This window comes from Cryptomeria japonica, chromosome 10, assembly GCF_030272615.1.
Source record: "Cryptomeria japonica chromosome 10, Sugi_1.0, whole genome shotgun sequence".
NCBI lineage: Eukaryota > Viridiplantae > Streptophyta > Pinopsida > Cupressales > Cupressaceae > Cryptomeria > Cryptomeria japonica.
Window position 1 is genome coordinate 284,974,907 of NC_081414.1, and position 21,083 is coordinate 284,995,989.

The following is a 21,083-nucleotide window of genomic DNA, read 5'->3' on the forward strand; positions in this document are numbered from 1 at the left end:
ACACAATACAAGGGGTGGCTCACTGTCGATGGGGACTCACTACCCAAATACAAAAAGGCTCACTGTCAGATAATAGGCTTATATACTAAATATAAAATTGAATCACTAGAATTGCATCTGACATATGCATCAAATACAATTCCATTGAAGTGCACAAATTCTTTTACATCCACTATACATACACCGCTTAACAGAATTCACATTCATAAAAATTATCACATATACAATATGTACACATTATTTGTTTTTCAACAACTATATCATTGTCTTGCACAAACTACTATTTATATATCCACACAAAAAACTTTGATAATTTTGCCTGACCAAAGAATGGATGAGATCAAAATATCCACACACAATTCCAAAATGATTTCATAAGTTGTCAACTTCAATCTTAACTCCAAAATACCTTCTAGAATACACTTTCTTCATATCCAGATAGGACTAGATCCAAAACCTATCATGTCTAAAACATTTTCGGATGAGACCTAACCTAAGATGCCTTACTAGGTCACAAAACTACATGAGATAAATTCCAAAACAAGTATACATACTTCTCACTTATAATATATAGGAGTAAACAACCAAATCATAATATAAGCTAGACTAGACCACATATATGTCAGACCACACAACATCAATGACAACCAATCAACATTATACAATGATGCTTCTAACACAACATGGTCAACTATGTTAATACAATAATTTCTAGATAAAAAGATGGAGATTTGCAGCTACCAATCTAAAACATTTATGGATAAAGGGTCTTGATATCATAGCTATAAAAAAGATACTATCTTTATTTAAAAGAGAATTGAGAAATTCAAAATATTTCTCAAACCAGAGCATTTTGTGGTTAGTACAGATAGTCAAGCTATGAGAAACCTCATGAAGAAAAAACCTAATAAAGATATAGCACAAGGGACAATTTTTCAATTGTATTTTGAGTTTCTTGGATATGATTTTGATATTGAATGGATCAAAGGGGAAAACAAGACACTTACAGATTCATTAACCAAAGAACTAGTAGCAACTATCCAAATTCAAGTTGGTGATTCAATACCCCAATGGGAATTATCTGATAGGAGTATTATAGAACTTCCACAACTTCCAACACAAGTTATCACTTCTTTTTGTTGGAATATGGATTTTGGATAAGCGGTTGTGAGATCTTAGATGACTCGTCCTATAATATCATCATCAAAGGATTCATTCTCCAAATGAAGAAAAAAATTTCCTAGAAACTTTTAGGTTGTCATATGCTTTGATTGTTTTCAATTGTAAGAACAATTTCTCTATGGATATACACATTATAAGGTTTCAATCCTTATGTTGGACCAATCCAACAAAAACAAATTTTCTTAAATGTTGTAGGTTTGGACTTATTAATAGTATTACTCTCTTACAAAGTGAGTTTGAAGATTATGCAAATATATTTACTCCAAAATTTCCACCTGATATGAGACAATCCTTTGATCTCATACATGAAAATTTGTTTCATGTCATTTTTGAAGGAATTGTTGGTTATTTGGTTTTTATAGAAGACCACAACATTGGGATGTTGTTGTGGATGGGGTGGCTAAAGGAAATCCTGAGCCAGCCGGGTGCGGGGGAGTGAATAGGAATCATTCTAGTCTGTTGGTTTCTGCGGTGGTGCTCCCTCTGAGCACCCAGTCCAACCACTATATGGAAGCCAGTGCTACCCACATTGGGTTACACATGGAAAAAGAGAAGGCTTTACTAAAGTTAGTTGGAGTCTGACTCGCTAAACACTATCAACTATACGAGGGCACACACAGATCCTAGTTGGATGACAGCTAACCTGATCAAGGATTGCTGAGATATAATTAATGAACTGGTAGATTTCAAAATTGCACATGTTTACCAAATGGTGGAGCATCAGGGATGCTTTCCCCAAAAATCTATGCAAGTTGGCTCATGATGATTACTATGTCAATCAATGATCTTTCATCATGACTTGACTAAATTGATGGGGAAATGGCTTTTTTTGGTTTTCCCTAATCGAAGATCTAGAAACTTTCCCAGTGACTGAATTTTTTGTCTTATTTTGTGGCCCTTTTTTTTCTACTATTTGGATACTTTTCTGTTGTGGCCCATTTCTTGTGACTGGTCGGTGCCTTCTCTGGTGTGGCCCATTTTTTTCTATTTGGTGACCAGGAGCATAATGGGTGGGGACAAGAACAAGAAAGAGCCCTCTACTTGCAAGAAATGGAAGAAAAACAAAGATGTGTGGTAGGAAGTCATTGATGGGGGAATTGTCCCCTACTTGGATCAACTTCATGTCCAGTCTCCTCTGCTCATAGAGGCTTTTGTCAGCGGGTGGAGAAAAGGGAGTCTCAGGGCTTATGGCGTTGATTATCAGATTGATGAAACCTTGGTGGTGATGGTCACTGGTCTAGCGACGACTGGTAGAAGATTCTATACGGATAGGAAAACTGGGGAGGAGGACTTGACAAGTTTATTTGATAAAGACAAGGAGTGCTCTAGAGTTACCAAGATGGTTGATGGCGAATACAATAGTTCAAGGATCTTATGGCTCCCTGGGCTGACATGGATGAGTTCATAATGAGGTATATTACACTTGATGGTAGATATGCCAACATCTTTTCCTATCATTTCACCATTTTAAATCACTTTAGGCATGGTAAAATTATTTTTGTTCCTTTCTATCTGGCCTCCTCTCTTGAAAATAGCTTGGAAAAATATTTGGAGAATCCCAACAACCCTGTTCTCCATGAGGGACTCATTGTGCTCATCATGGAGTACGCTAAATCCCTTGAAATTGTGCGCCCTCCTTTCGAGAATGGCCATCAGACTGATATCCATGAGGTCTCTGACTCGGAAATGGACTTGGAAGAAAGTGGGTTCCTCTTGATGACCCTGACTATAAACTTGTGAAGGAAGGCGAAATGATGGTCACTCTTGGGACGTTTAGTAGCAAGAATCCTCACATATGGGTGGCAAGCAAATACAAAACCACCAGCAAACTAATCTATAAGGCTGATCACCTCTCTAAAAAGAAAAAGTTGGCGGTTAAGGACCATAGTCTGAATATTATAGAGTAGGGAATTAAATTGGACATCCCTATCAATGTCCAGAAAGAAAAATAGGGAACCATGGCCAATGAAGAGAATAGTGGGATTCAAAGGACTGGTCACTTGATGAATCTAGTTATGGAAGCTACCAGAAGCCAGGAAAGCCGTTGGAAGTGGGTTGAGTGCAAAATTGATACCCTCAAAGTGGGGGTTAAAGAGATTATTCATATCTTCACTGCTTCCCCTGAGCCCAATAAACCTAAGAAAGTCATGATTATGACCAAGAAGCTCTCCTAGGATGTTGAGGTGATAAAATGCAATCAGGAACAAAGGATTGAAAAAGTTGAGCAATCTATGGTAGAGATTAAGAAAAATCTCAAGAACCTGGTTGACATAAGAAAAGAAGCCATGAACAACAGTATTGAGGGGCTTGAAAATATTAATGCCATGGTTGTTGATTACAGATCCTACCATAGTAAACCAGTGAAATATCTTGGAGGGGAAGATATGGCTACTAGTGACAGCAAAACCACTAGTCCCAGTTCCAAAACTAGAAGTAGAAGCAACAACAAGGGTACCTCCAGATTCATTATGGAGGAGTTGGAGGAAATCAATAGGATTTCCATCTAGAAGAACAAAGATCTGGTGCTGTCTCTCAGTTGAGAGATTTTTATTTTGTTTTTTTTTGTTTCTCTACATTTCCTTCGTTTTCATGACTACTCAGTGATGCTCCCTTGTTTTGATGTTGGTTCATGTCTGTTTGGTTGATGGTCGATTATTGTAAAACTTTTGGTTTCGGGTCCATGTAAAACCCATTTATCTTTATCAAAAACATTGGGATGTTGTATTTGAATCTCTTCTAGATAATCTTTTACCACCTAGATCCCATCATAACTAGCACAAGGGTTTGTCTATGCCATGATGTTAGCCACCTTAAGGTATGACAACAAGATGCAACCCTATGTAAAAGAGCCTTGATGTTATCCATGTGAAGGTTTGACAATAGGATGCAAACCTATGTAAAAAGAAATATCCCTATAGGTATTTACAGGTGTTAAGTGAATCATTCTTACTTTTGGGGTATATAAAAGTGATTGTAAATAAATTAGTAGATAATAAGTCTAATGAAAATTATAAAAATTATTAGGTAAATAAAAGGGGCCTACATGAGCTTAAAATTTTCAGAGTACATACTCCACTATGATAAGATTCCAAAGTTAGTACCACTGCCTACAACTCTACTTTCACCACCTTCCAAAAATTCCATCAATATTCACAGCTACTTTTCTCATGTACCAATCACATCTACCACTACCACCATCTATCATTCACATCTACCACCTACATCTATCGGTAATTCAAAACTACTACTAACATTTACTGGTATTTTCCACCTACCCCTTGTCCTCCAAATGCTATAAATAGAGGCCTTGTGGGCTCATTTCAAGCATCGGGTTTTGAAGTCTAGTATTGAACATCAAGTGTGAAGTGTCATAAGAGTCTCTTCGGAGCAAATCAAGAGTATCCTCTACCCCTACGCTTCCATGTGATCTTGAGATTATGATAAATTGACTTGAATAGGTTATCAAGTTTATCATTAATAAATTACTTTTGCATATATTGATTCTTATTAATGGGCTTTAAAATAGAGCTATTAATAATGATAATTCTTAAATACTTATAACTTTTTAATTATCAATTGTGTTCAATCTTTGAAAAATTGAATGTATATTTTTTCATAAAATATGAAAATAATTTACTCATGTGAAATGTTTTGATTATACAAGCATGGGAAAGGACCTAGACCTATTATATAAAATCCATCAAGGCAAGAGAAACGAGTCCCACAAGTAGTGAGACTAGGAAAGAAAAATGATTATAACTAGAGAAAAACAACGGAAAATGTAAGAAAAATAAAGATGACTAACCAGAGACTAGTAGGCTAGCTATGGGTCATGTACAATTTTGAGGCCTTTTATGGCCTACCTATTGAGAAACTATAGCTTTCATTAGAAATTTAGCTCCTCGATAGACAAGATTGATCCAATCATAGTTATTGAAGGAGGATAGCGATGATTGGCTTTGGAGAGATTTTTATCTTCAATTTGAAGGGATGAGAGCTATTGTGAGATTCAATACCAACTTCTTGCAACTTGCATTAGCTCTTTTATTTCCCAACTCTTATTGGAAAACCTAGATAGTGGTGCCTATGTTCTTAACAAATTCCTAGAAATACACTATTAATTCTTGAATATTCTTCAAGAACATCCCTTGATTATCTTTCATCTTAGCAACCTTCTTTTCCAATTTGTTTCTTTGCTTCATCAAAACCACCTCTAGCTTAGTGCTCTGGACATCTTTATCAAGCATTTCCTAATTATTAAAATTTGTTTCAATATTCTTCATTGCATTTTAAATATATTCATTGATGGTTTCATCTTTCCATTGTTATGTTTCTTGAAACCAAGGTTTCAAGGAAATGAAAAATTAGCTTATCTATATGCAATTGGGCCAACTCCCACTTCAAAAAATGTTATTTTGGAGGTTATAAACCTTATAGATCTCCTTCACTTTTTCATGAAGTTGAATACAATGGATACATTCGGGCTAGTTTAGAGGGAAAAAAATTCCAATTATAGGTCTTCAACAATGTATTTCTCCCTAGGAGGGGAAGGGGAAAATCTTTCTAAGTGGAATAACACAAGGAGCCACTTTGACTGAGGCAGATCTATGTATCTAGATTGATGTATCTTTGGGAGTATTAATCTTATGAAATGGAGATAGGGGAAACCTTAGGTGGGTTAGGAAAGGGGAATTTTTTACCTTTAGCATTGAGGGGACTAGAGTCAACCAATAAGGTTTATCTCTTAGAGGAATAAAATTTAACCTTAGAAGAAGAGGCTAAGGGGCCAAGTAGCTAACTAAAGATCATTTTGAGGAGAAGGTGGGAACAATCCCAAGTCCTTACTATAAAAAGTAGTAGGGGTCAAAGTCAAGAAAGAGCCAAAAATTTTCTCATTGGGTTCAAATCCCTCATCTAGATAGATAAGGGAGGGATTATAAACTCTAGGATGAATAAAATGAACCAGAGTAAGGGATAAATTGAACTATAATAGATGAAAAATTAGGCATTGCCATAGAGGAAAGGTCTTAAAAAAATCTCAAACCTTCTTGACAGACTCCTCTAAATATATAGATTGGTATGTTACTTTAAAGGGCTAGTAAAAAGTGGTTCCAAGCCTTCCTTTTTCTCATGCCTAATCATTTCCACTGTAATTCAAAATGATACTTTTATTCTGGATATATATAAGAATGCAAATCTCATTCTTAAATTATTGTGAAAATGATTAAACATTATCATTCAAACTTCAGTTATTTAGCCCACACTCCTAGGAAATCTTCTTTGTTAAAACCATTCTAGAGATGGATCACCTTGTCCCCACAATCAAGAATATGTTCATCGCATCATTGTAATCACCCTTAGTTTTCTTGGAAATTTTGACCCCTTGATTAGGGAGATTAATGGTTATGGTTATGGTCTCGACAAAAACCTAAAATGAGATATCATAGACCAAAAACGTTTGTCACCTTCTAATCATTTGTGAAGTCCACCAAAAGGGTTGGGTCAATACCCTTTCATCCCTTTAATGTAAGAAGTGAAATGATTAAAAATTATGAAAAGGAAGACATGGAACCACTTGTAGTGGCCCTCTAAAGTAACATACCTCATTAGGAGTTGAGTAATTTTATCCCACACTCCTAGGAAATCTTCTTTTTTGAAACCATTCTAGAGATGGTTCACCTTCTCTCCATCAATCAATAATCTCACCATATTGTTGTAATCGCTTTAAGTTTTGTTAGCAATTTTGACCCTTGATTATTAAGATCAGTGGCTATGGCTATAGTCTCAACAAAAACCTAAAAGGAGATATTATGACCTACAACATTTATCACCTTCTAAGACTTTTCTGAACTCCATTGAAAAGGTTAGGTCATACCCTTTCATAACTTTAATGTAAGAAGTGACATTTCATTTGACTAGAATGCTCCAGGATTATTCGTCAATCTCAAGAGCTTCAAAATCCTTAGGTTCTAACTATAAGAGATCTCCACCCATTATAGACCAAAATAAATTAGAGGTAGAGGGACTGGGTGAACCCACAATAGTGGGTTACACTTTTTCAGACGAAAAAAATTGACTCTTTTGTCCAAAACTCAATTTTAGCCATGTTTTATCAAAACCCCCTTTCGATCGAATGTAAGAAACACATTCAATTGAAACCCACTTCCAGTCGAACCCAAAAAAGCATAAAACACAAAATTTGCATTAGGGGGATCGATATAAGGGAGGTTTGATCGAACCCCTTCGATAGAACATATGTTCTATTGAACGTGCTTGGTTTTGGACTCCCCCCAAACCTCTCATGGTTTTTGCAGATTTTTGGCTTTTGAAGCTCAAATTGGGGGCTCAAATGGACAAATTTTGACAAACCCAAATGCATGATAGTAGTACTCGAAGCAAGCTTTCTAATGACTATTATTTTAATATATAAAGAGTTTATTATGATTTTTTTTTTAGATTAACTAAACATAGGTTTCATACTGAATGCCAACTTCTAAGTTCAAGCGTTATGGAAAAATAGTAAACAAGTGAAACAAAATTCTGAAAAATATTTGTGCATTAGGTATTTAAGTCCTCTTTCCAACAAAAAATAAATTGAATTTGGATACATACACAACAAGTTATTATCAACCAAATGAACATATATGTCAAAATTACAGTTAACTCGACTTCAAAACTTAATAAAATCTGAAATATTAGAGATAATGTTATGAAACCAATTTGAAATATTAGATATGGATGTCACAAAACTAAATTCAAAAAAATCACATGCATATCTATTTTAGAAAAAAAGTTATGCCATACGAAATGAGTATCACTCTTTAAAAATGTTGTTTTTTGTAAAAAACTAGTTTTCGAGGGAGATACAAAAATGAAAAAAAATTGATTCAAAAAAAATATATTTAGAATCTACACACAAAATGTCACAAATCACTAGTTCACATCATCTATAAATTCCTTATGGTTTAGCAATAATAAGTGTCTGAATGTGAAGTTTTTTCTGAAAATGAAAATTGAAGTGTCAAAGTTGGCAAAAAAGTGTAACCCACTATTGTGGGTTCACCCAACTGTAGGTTGCAAAGAGGGCATGATTTTTGAAACTTCTAAAAACATAAATCAACATAGTTAAGAGATAGCAATAACAAATATCACTAAAGTGTGATGAAGGAAAAGGATACCCTCTCTAGAAGTTACCATTCTTAAGGGTACTACCAAATGTGTGTGCCATCAATAAAAGGTAGGTGAAATTAAATATGGCCATACATTCTATTAATATTAGCCTCATTTTTCAATTTAATCTTCACATGATCTCGGAGAAATATTTCCCCATCCCAAATAATGATGTCCTCACTTTCATTGCCATCATAGCCAACAAGTACACAATTGTCTTATCTACCTTGTACATGTGATAAATTGTGTGAATTTACAAGCTTTTTAAATTACTATGAGAGACTCTAATTATATCCAAAGATGGTGAACTAGGCATAGATATTCCTAATAACATAGTAATCCACTTGGTTGAGATCTTAGCTAGGCATTTGTCCTTATACATTTGTAGCTCATGGTGCATCATCATCACTTCATCATAGCTAGAAGTCTAAACCCCAAAATTAACAACATAGGCATAAATAAAATTAGCTCTATAATCCCTTATAATTCCAACCCCACTCACCTACCCTAGATTACCAAAAGAAGAAATACATCAAAATTTAACTTGAGCTAGTTGAGAATAGGGTGTCTACACATGTGAAATATTATTACTGAAAATATTTGATGTTTTGAGAGCTTATATTTAGATTGTAAAAATATTAATTATTACTTTTTTAACTCAATAGATAAATATCATATAACAAACATTAATTATAAATTTGTGTTTCATATTTAATTATTTAAGTTTTATATGCATAAAAAAATAAAGATGTATTAGTTGTTAATATTTTAAAACTATTATGCAAAAAAACAAATATTTGAAAAGAATGAGTAATGTCATGTCATTTATTAACATTTAAAAAAAAATTGATATAAAGTTGTAATTATCTTTTATAAAATACAAATTTAAACTTAGTAAAATTAGAATATGGAGTGGAAAAGGGTTGGAGAGAAAAAAAGGGGAGAGTAAACTGATGGAGAGAATTGGAGGTAGGAAAATGAAAGAAGGTAAGTAGAAGTGTGAAAGAAAGTGCAAAATGGAACATAAAATGAAGGAGAGAGAGAAAGAGATAGAATAAAAAATACTTTCTTTTTCTTTTCCAAAAAATAATAAACTCAAAGGGAGAACATGTTTTGGAAGAAAAGGTGAGATTCATGAAAATAGAAAAACGTTAATTTTTTAGTGACCTATGAGAAAACAATTTCTCTAGAGTCCCAATAGAAATCCTTTAGTGGGAATGGGGAAAAAAAAATTATATTCATTTTGAAAGTTGACACTTTTGATTCTTAATTAAAATGTTTTTGGAGGAACAAAATCTTGGCAAAATATTGCACTTATAAAACAACACATTCTTCATTGAATGGGTGGTTTAGTAATCATTTAAGAATGACTTTAAGCAATGCAACAATAAAAAGTGGGCTGATCAATCCAAATTTATATTTCATTAAAGATGATTTTCTTGATTAAATGCACCTCTAAGGAGGGTAAAAATATCCTAAAAAGGAACCTTCAATGATGGACAAAGTGAGATTATATATGTCGATTGGGAACCAAAATATGACCCTTAAATATTACTATTTTTAGCAATCTATTTTGGATTAGATTATATAACCTCCCTTTGTAATATTGGGAGAATGAGATCCTTTCAAAAATATAAATATTCTCTTGGGTTTAATTTATAATGGTGAACAAAAACATTAAGGATAATGATATATGTAGCAATAGAACTACAATAAATTGCATTGATAGGAAAATGAGATGGATAACAATGTACAAAGAATTTATATATAAAGTGAGAATGAAAACAAGATGAACACAATGACTAACATTGTTATCGATGCTCCCAAAATAAGCAATATCCAACAAATGAAAAAAATAAATACATTTTCGTAAGTGAAACATAAGTAGATATATGCACCAACTAAATACATTCACCGACCCTCTTAAGTACAACTTAGGGAGAAATATGCAAGAGATGCAATCAGGGAATGAAAATGCAATATGCAATATGAGATACATTATGGGTCCTAGCAACAACACCATAGTGGGTACCCATGTACAACTAAGATGCAATGGAATTCAATCTCTCACAATTGGAGAAAGAAGAGAAAAAACTATGGGAGAAAACTCCTCTATAAAATAGAAAAATGTGAAAGAAAGGAGGACTCCTTAAGACCCCCCAAGGACTACTTCCTTCACCCATAACATTGATCACAATTGAAGATAGTGAGGAGATGCAAAAGGCTTAGCGAAGATGTCTACAACCTAATGCGCTATAGGAAAATACTCTAAAGTAAGAACGTCATCCCAGGTATGAGTTGTTGAATGAAGTGCATGCAGATCCCAATATGCTTAATGTGCTAATTCTCCATTGGGTTGTGAGAAATATGTATGGCACTTTTATTATCACACCAAAGAGTGGTGGGATAATTAGGAGGAAATCCAAACTTATTCATCAACTCTCAAAGCCAAAGAACTTCCTAACTAGCCAAGACTACTCCTGAATACTCAGCCTTAGTTGATGATAATGCAATAGTGATTTGATTCTTACATGACCAAGCAACTAAACTAGAACTAGGTCAAAAGGTAAAGCTAGAGATAGACTTTTGATCATCAACAACACCATCCCATTCTTAGTCAATGAAGCCCACATTCTCAGTAACTTCTGATGTGTACTAAAGGCCAAACTATGTACTTCCTTGAATGTAACACATGATAAATTTTTCTACCTTTCAATGAATCTCATGAGGATCTTGAGAGAAATATGATACAATACCAACTGTAGAGGAAATACAAGGATAACTATGTGTCTACTATAAAAGGCTACCAACCAATTTCTGATACAAGGTAGCATCAAATGATGGATTAGTACAATTTATAGAAAATGAAACACTTGACTAAGAAGGATTAGAGGTTGGCTTGAAATCAGCCATCTCATATCTCTTAAGAAAATCAATAGCATACCTCTATTGGAAAATAGAATTATCAATAGAAGACTGATCAATTTTAGGACCAAAGAAGTAATGTAATAAACAAAGATATGTCATATCAAAACACTCCATCAAAGCTCTCTAAGTATCCTCAATCATGGTAAGAGAAATCCCTTTGAAAATCAAGTCATCCACTTAAAGAACAAGAATGAGAAGATCCCCCCTTGCTTCTAAATGTAAATTGTCGAATTAGAGTGACATCTATTGAATCTAGAAGAAAGAAAGAAATTGTCCATCTTCTCATACCATACTCTAGGATATTGTTTGAGACCATACAATTAACATCAAAGCCCACAAATAAGGAATGGTCTTGCATAAATCCTAGTGGATGCTTTGTATACATGTCCTCCTAGAGATCACAATGTAGAAAATAACTCTTCATATTCATCCGGTATGCTAACTAACCTTCACATGCATCAATACAAAGTATAAGACAAATGTAATCAATCTTGGCAATAGGAGAAAAGGTCCCAAAATAGTCAATACCTTGAAGCTACCTTATACTTATCAATAGTACCATCAACTACAAATTTAGCATGATACACCCACTTGCACCAAACCAACTTTCCTCCCTTAGGAAGAGGAACTAAATCCCAAGCATGATTCTTCATCAAAGAAGAATACTCTTCTATCATAGCACTCTCCCATTCTATAAAACCCAAAGCATCTAAAAACATTTGATGAATAGTAGAGATGCCATGACTCTAAAGACTGATACCACCACCACCACCTCCATCACCATTGTTGGAATCAAGGAACACTGAGAAGGGCGGTGAATCAGTGTTTTGCAATTTTCTAATCTTATTAACTTTCTCTTTCAACCCCTTAATGCAAATGAACAAAGAAAAGATGCATATAAACACAAAGCAATTAGTAACAACACCATAACACCAAGATTTTATATGTGGAAAAACCGGTCAAGGGGAAAACCTTGGTGGGGATGAGACCCACAAAATGAGTGTACTCAAATATTAAGATTACAGGGGAATGTACATACATTCAAGAACACTACCTAGAGCTTACAACTCAAAATGAGAAGGGCTACAACCCTGAGAAGACTGACTGTCTTACAATATTTTTTACAAAAGATAATTGGAATGTCTGAACTAAAAAACAACATCTACAAATGCCAAAGTATAGTTCTGGTTAAGCACAAAACACTTAATTTCGCACTGCTCTCTTACACTGCTCTGTTCCACTGTTCTGCAATATTCTAGAACACAAATCCTTTAATTGTGCATGTCAAACTATGCACAATCAATCACAAACACTTTCCACATATCCATCAATATTCAAAATGATCATATCAATCAGTCTTGTATGAAATTAGGTCTTCTACATGTCAGCTTCAAGAATACTATACAAATAATGAATCATGAATACATAGTCGGCTCAATCCAAACTCCAATGCATATGCAAACTAAAAAGAATTGTCCACACACTTCCCAAATGTTAGCTAAACATCCTTGATCACAAAAAAAATCACCAAAATTACTACATCACTTATGTACAATGATTAACTATCCAAGTCGACCATACCACATTGTTCAACCCAAAAAATTGTACACCGGATCTTCTAACTCACATGATAATCTTCACCAAAGGCTAAGATTATAGAATAAGGTACTCCATACATCTAACTATCTTCCTCTAGCTCTGAAACATAAAATATTCAATAGAAATAAAATGCCAACCAAAATACTACACTCTACCAGATGCTCTGCTCTATTTCACTAGACTTAACTAAATCTTCATTTTAACTTCTGGTAGGATCTGATAACACACTACACATAGAATAACTAGCTTGATTTTCCAACAATGACAACACAGGATGACCTGTGCAATGTTTCTTGCCAACAATCTCCCCCTTTGGCATTGATGGAAACACTCAGTGAAAAATGACTGTCAAAATGAGTACCAACATATGTACACTGCAAAACTTAAGAAAATCAATAACTCCATAACTCCCCTTGAGATGAATGCAACATTTTTCACTACCCTACACTCCCCCTTTGACATCAATGACAAAGGTAGGGATCCACATGCCAAAAATTTACACAAAAATTTATATACAATGGCATATGTACACGTAGACCTTACTAACCTACATAAGCTTGAAAATATCTGCAAATTTTTTTTTCAAAGAGCTCAAATGGTTGTCCCAATCCTTCTTGAGACACTCTAGAACTACTATGAGGCCACAAAAGAGGTATGCTTGCATCTCTACCAACTTGATATCAGAGGGGTCATCTATGGCTACGGCATCTTGAGCATCCTTCAATGCACTGAGCATTGTGTCCAACTTGGGAGCGATGTGACTTTGAAGTTCACCAACTCTACCAATAATCTTCTCCTTGTCATGGCTTAAGCTCTTGATTTTGTCAAGTAAAGATACTACTTGGTATTCTTGACTGGCCACAGAGACTGGAAAGGGATCAAATGACTAAGATATACCGGCTAATTATTTTTCATGCTCTTGGGACTGATTGTCAATATCCTCAGTAAATTTTGATAGTGATAGACATGATTTGTAGATATTACCACCTTCAGTTACTACATCTTGAATTCTCTTGACACGGGTATCTAACACAATTCTATCATCTACAATCATTCTCTTTAATGTCCTAAGCCTCTTGGAATTAAATTTATTGTGGACCTTGGCCTCAATAGACTTCTCTAATGACTCAAAATGGGAACTCACCAAATTGGCTAAACCTTTTAGCTAGCCAAAGGGGGTATCAGATCTGTCCTTGACATAAGAGGGCATTATCTTCTCAAGAAAACTAGATGCAGTAGTGAGGAATTCATTGTCTTCAATGTGCGACTTTAGCAGGTCTTCACTTGTCTTGGCTTGTGCAAATGAAGCTAATTGTATCTTCTGGATGGGAGATAGAGGGGCAATGTTGATGGGACCTTGGACAAATTTTGGATCATCAAGAATGTGCTTATCTTTCACTACCCTTATAATGTCTCTTGCTTCTCAAGCAGGTTCTTCCTTAACCTCAACCTTCTTCTCTTCTGCTGCCTTTTCTACATCATCCTTAATTGGGATTGCATCCTTTTTAGTTGTCTCAATAGTGTTAACCAAAGGATTTTGAGATTCCTCAACTACATCCACATGCATTGGATCACCATCTATCTTCTACTCTCCTTCTTCTAGAATGGAAGGGACATCTACTCCAACCTATGCATCATGGGATTGCATCACTCGAGCTTATAGAGCAAATGATTTAGCAGCATCACCTTGACCTTTTTCTAGAATTACCTCATATTGGTTTTGGACCAATAATTTCCTCAAGATTGTCTCAATGTCTTTCAGGACTTCCTGTGATTTTCCAATCATTATCGTATTGATTCTAGTTTTTCTCCTAAACTCACTTTTGGTTTCCTTAAGAATTTTGTCATTTTCATTCACAGCTATAACAAGGCATAGTTGTACTAGCACATATTCTCTCAATCTTTCCTCTTATAAATTTGCACTATCCCTTCTCATTTTTAAAACATCATAAAGACTCTTGGGGAATTTTGACATTATTTCTATAAGAGCCTTACTAAATTTATTCAGGTATATTATAGTGGCTTCTTCCAAATCCCTCTAACTGACTTCATCAAATTTGTCATAATTTTTTTTAAGTGGTTTGAGATTACCTTGAATAGTAACAGCTTTCTCCACCTCTTTGAGAGACATACCAGATTTGGTAGAATCTATCTTGGGCTTCTTGCTTGGCTTATCTCCACTAGAGGGCTTATCCTTGGAACCTTTTGAAGCTTTAGTGCCCTTTTGCTTAATTTTTGTAACAACTTCATCTGATTTTGTCTCCTCATCAATACTGACAACAACATAGACTCTTGTCCCCTTTCCTTTCTTCCTCTTCCCTTCACCACTGGATGATTTGGCTTTGAGTTTGGAGAGATTGTAGGCTTCTAAAGATTGGAGGAGAGTGTAGAGATCCTTGTTTTCTTTGGCTTGGGAGCAGAGACTTCTGGTTTATCCTTCTTCTCTGTGATAGTCTCCTTTGTAGATAGTATGTTCCTTTTCCTTGCTTCTCGGGAAACCTCCTCTGTGATCCCAATTCTCTTTGCATATGCCTCCACTTCCTTTCATAATTTCTAGACCAACTCAAGATTCTTGAATTGACTATGTAATTTCAATCTCTTCTCAACATAAGTCCCAAATCTCTCATCCGAGGTGTCCACCAACTTTCTTAACAAATGTTGAGCATATAGCTCAAGAATTTCCTCTTCAACTTCATACCCCATGGGCATGACACAAGATGTTCCAGGTTCCACTACCTCCAATTAGGGATTGATCAGTATCCACCGTGAAGAAAATTATGTCCTAATACTTCTCAACTATAGACTTAGGGATTCTCTCCCTTTCCTGCATTGTCCTCTAATTTTTTTTTAAGTATACCCAGAGAGTGGCCTTCCAAACCATAACGTCACCAACCTTGTATAATAGTATTTTGATCTCCTCATCGACAGGTCTGTCGAATGCCCATTGGACTTGACCAAATCCTATAACTTCATTCATTAAGTAGAAGAACAATCACAGGATCAAAGTTATGTATTTGAATGGATTTTTCTTGTCTTGTTTGATCTTGGCCAAGTTCTTCATCATCTCATTGTAGAGAAACTCACATAGATCATACTTTTTGTTCTCTCGAATCATCTCATAAGTTGCATAAATGGTGATGTCGGATATAGAATTTTCTTGGCTAGAGTTGTAGATCTTATACCCAATCACCATGGAAGAAAATCTGACATCATACTCTAGAATTTCATTGATTTTCATGGCACTTTTGTCGAATTTCTATCTGGTTGCATCTGTGACAATTTGATTCTTCACGGATTTCAATGAGGGTAGATCACCGATCGAACACAAACTAGTTATGACCCTAATGGAATTTTTAGTGATCTTCAATGGCTTATCCAGCCACAAAAACTCATCGTGCACCTTGTTGAGCACATACCGAACCTACTTGTGTTCATCGAACATAAAAAATTTGATGAACTACATAAAATCCTTTTCCTCTAACACTTTGAATTCTATTTTTAGCTTGCAATTCTCATCAATCAACTACTTGTTGTAGAGATTCAACAAATGAGAGCTTCCCAACTCCTCAAGGTTGAAATGAGTGTAAACCCTTGTATCCTCAATATGTAGAACACCATATGGAACCAATGAAAATGCGCTTTTTGTGTCATTTTTCTTTTTCCCTTATCATCTTTCTACACATTCTTGCTCCTGTCTATTGAACCATTCCTATTCACATTCTTGCTTCTATAGAATCTTGCAATGTGACCAGATTTATTGCAATTATAGCACACAATATTTCCTTGTCTAGGCCCGAAATTCCCTTGATTTCCTCTTGATCTGCACTGGTTATAAATATGGCTAAATATACCACATGCATAGAATCTAACATTCCTTCTATCATCACCGACATCAAACTTGATAAAGGTAATGTTTCTTTTAATGTTCAAACCAATACTCGAGAACCCAATAAATCTCTTGATGATATGGAAGAAGATGGGAAGACTGTGAAGGAAGGTGATAGTATGTCTCCCAATTCTACAGATGTTAATATGGAGACCCTGGAGAATTTTGCCCCTGAGATCACCATTGATTGCAGAAATTCCCCTTTAACCATACTGAATACCGTGAAGAGTGGGATTATGGAGTTTTGCAAGGTTATTGACTAGGTCTATTCAGAGATCAACAGTTTGAAGAACAAGTTGGAGGATTCATCCAAGAAATTGACTACCCTTGAAGTTGTTGGTATTGGTAAGCTTAGTACACTTCCTAACTATCTGAATGAAATGGCTAAATCCATCAGCGATGTCGAGGCTATCACTAGTGCATATAGCTCTCAATTCAAGGCTATGGAGGATAGATTCAATGATCTAGAGAAGCGAGTTCTCAATCATGAGAATACACTGAAGAATATTGGAGAACAAAGCCAAAAAATTCTGAAAGCCTCTACCGATAGCTTTAGTATGATGATCAGCAAGCTGGAATAGGTCCAACAGGAAAAGAACACTATTGATACCACCGAGAATTTTGTTGCCTCTATGGTCCTCCTGGAGCAAGAAGCAACAGAGCTTATCATAAATCTTTTTTAGGGTCTGTTGTTTGTGTCTATCCCTTAGTTTTCTTTGTGCTATCCCTCTGCCTTTTTTAGCTTCTTGCTGGATTTTTGTCTTTGCCAGTTGTCTTTCTATTGTGTTTTTTCCGTCTTAGCAGATCTTCAATGCTCTATCTTTTGATTATCTTTCTATAAAGGGTTTCGGGGGCCCTTCAAAACCTACTTTTCAATTAATCAAAAACATTCCTTATATTGAAAGATTTATTTGTCATACTTCTACATTCACTTGATTTATTACCATACTTATTGCAATTGAAACATTTAATGGAGAAAGATGGACCATTTTGATTCATTCTATTTCTACATTGACTAGCCATATAGCCAAATTTATTGCAAACAAAATAGTTACCATTGAACTTATGAGCATTAGTTTGCCTTACCAGGGACGTTTTAGCTTTTTTCTTCTGATGTTGAGACTTATGATTGCTTTGACTAGATCAGGATCTTTCATCTTTCTCAAATCCAAGTCCTCGCTTGTCATCTTCACTCTTCTAACTTTGCAGTAGCACATCAAGATTAGCTGAGATAATCTTGAACTTCTCCTTGTACTCATTTGTAGTAGCAAGTTAATCTCTAAGAATGATAATCTGCCTTTCAAGCTCTTCCTCATTGTTCTTGGATTATAGAAATTCAAGCTTCAAATTATCATTCTCACAATTAAGTCTACAACATTCATCAAATCTATCTTTCAAGGATTGATCGGACTCTCTTCATTCTTCTTTCTTCCTTCAATCTCCTTTGCCAACCTCATTACTATAGATTCCATCTCATTCTTTTGGACTGCATTGCCTCTAGCAAGTTTCTCACACTCTTCTGTCTTTTCCTTCAAGGTTTGGTCATCTATGCTTTGGCTTTCTTTCTCCTTTATCTTATCAAAAAGTTCATTTCTCTTCTCCATAGAATTGTTCATCTAATCTTTTAGTGACTGAATGAAATTCTCAGCATCCTTCAAATTTCCTTTCAATTCTCGGACTTCATCTTTGGATTGATCAAGAATCTCAAGTGCCACAATAAGATGATATTGAAGACTACCAGAATCCATTGATTCACCTTCCATGATACTACTCAAGCTGTTAAAATTCTTCCAAGGGACTAGGCTCTAATACCAATTGTTCGAATCAAGGAACACTGAGAGGGGGGGTGAATCAATGTTTACAATTTGTAATCTTATTAACTTTCTCTTTCAACTACTTAATGCAAACGAACAAAGAAAAGATGCAGAAACACAAAGAAATCAACAACACCATAACACCAAGATTTTATATGTGGAAAACCTAGTCAAGGTAAAAACCATGGTGGGGATGAGACCCACAAAATGAGTGCACTCAAATAGAAGATTACAACTAAATGTACATACATTTAGGCACACTGTCTAGAGCTTACAACTCAAAATGAGAAGGGCTACAAACATAAGAAGACTCAGTGTCTTACAATATTTTTAACAAAAGATAATTGGAATGTCTGAACTGAAAAACAACATCTACAAATGCCAAAGTACAGTTCCAGTTAAGAACAAAATACTGTATCTCACAATGCTCTATTACACTACTCTGTTCCACTATTCTTCAATATTCCAGAGCACAAATCCTTCACTTGCGCATCTAAAATTGTGCACAATCAATCACAAACACTTTCCACACATCCATTAATATCCAAAATGATCATATCCATTGATATTATATGAAATTAGGTCTTCTACATGTTGACTTCAAGAACACTATACAAATAATGAAACATGCATACATAATTGTCTCAATCCAAACTCCAATGCATATGCAGACCAAAAAGAATTGTCCACACACCTCCCAAATGTCTGCTAAACATCCTTGATCACAAAAGAAATCACCAAAATGACTACATCAATTCCGCACAATGATCAACTATCCAAGTTGGCCATACCACACTATTCAACCCAAAAACTTGTAAAGCAGATCTTCTAACTCACACGACAATCATCACTGGAGGCTAATATTCTTGAATAAGGTACTCTAGACATCTAACTATCTTTCGCTAGCTCCACAACACAAAATATTCAAGAGAAATTAAATACCAATGAAAATACTACACTACGTCGGATGCTCTACTCTATCTTATTGGACTTAACCAAATCTTCATTCTGAATTCTGGTAGGATTAGATCAAACACTATGGATGGAATAACAGACTTGAGTTGCCATCAATGACAACACCGAATGACTCGTGTAGTGTCTCTTGCCACCACACCATCACCATCACCATCACCATCACCATCACCATCACCATCACCATCACCATCACCATCACCATCCCCATCCCCATCACCATCGCCATCGCCATCGCCATCACCATCACCACCACCACCACCACCACCACCATCCTCTAGAAGCAAAATGTTATTTGAAGAAGAACTAGGAAGAAAGAGATGAAGAGACTCATCATGGAGAATCTTTCAAATTGAAAGACTCATCAAAATGAAAATCTCAATGAAAATGTACCTCTCAAGAGGCAGGATCAAATAAAGAATAATCCTTCACATCTTCACAATAGCCAACAAAGATGAACCACTGAATTCCCTTCTCCATTACCCTTTTCTTACCATCTCCAATGAATTTCCATTCATCACTACTAAATAATCTTAAAAATAACACTTCAGACTTGACATGAGAGAAATCCTTCATAGGAATCATACTACATGCTACCTTGTCATTCATATGATTCCAAATATAGTTTATGCAATTGAAAGCCTCTAGCCAAAATGTTGGAGCCATGGACTTAAACTAAATCATGCAATTGGCCATATCCATTAAGGTTCTATAGTTGTATTCAACCACACCATTTTGTTAATATTCAGCATGAAAAAATTCCTAGAATGCCTCATTGACATACTCCCCTCCATTATTTGTGTGAATATTTTGAAAGAAATTTCCTAATTGCTTCTCTACCAGTGCAAATAAGGTCATGAAATGTCGATGAAACTCATCCTTGTATTTTAAAAAATTCACCCATGTGCACCTATAAATGCCATCAGTTAAAGTAAGCATGTACTTTGCCCATAAAAATAAAGGAGTTGAGAATATCATAAGGTCACTATGTGCCAACTAAAGAAGAGCTGAAGTTTATATGGCCAAACCTAAGAAAATGGATTCCTATGATATCTGCTAAGAATACGACCCTCGCAAACTCCATTTGAACAAGAGATTTGAGGTAGAAAAATCACAAAATTCTATGTGCTCATCTACTAAAGATATATATAATTCAAGTGCTCATTTGAACAAGAGATTTGAGGCAGAATATGGATGCGCAATAAGGGATGGTCTTGATGAAGACTCAAATCCATCAAACCTATAAAAATGGGTTTCATGATCAACTATGCATGTACAAATGACCTTCTTAGGATTCTACATCTCTTTAATAGTCACATAAATACGAGAGAACTTAAGAAGCCTTCCACCAACATGACTATGAATCTGATAGATAAAAATTAGATTCTGTGATATATTAGAAACAAGAAGAACAACATCAATGCTACCATTTTGCATTTGAAATAGGCTTGTCACCAAAATTGGAATCTGTGAAGAGTTCCCAACAACAATATGTGAAGTAGGACTATCCTAAAGAGAATCAAGAAGATCTA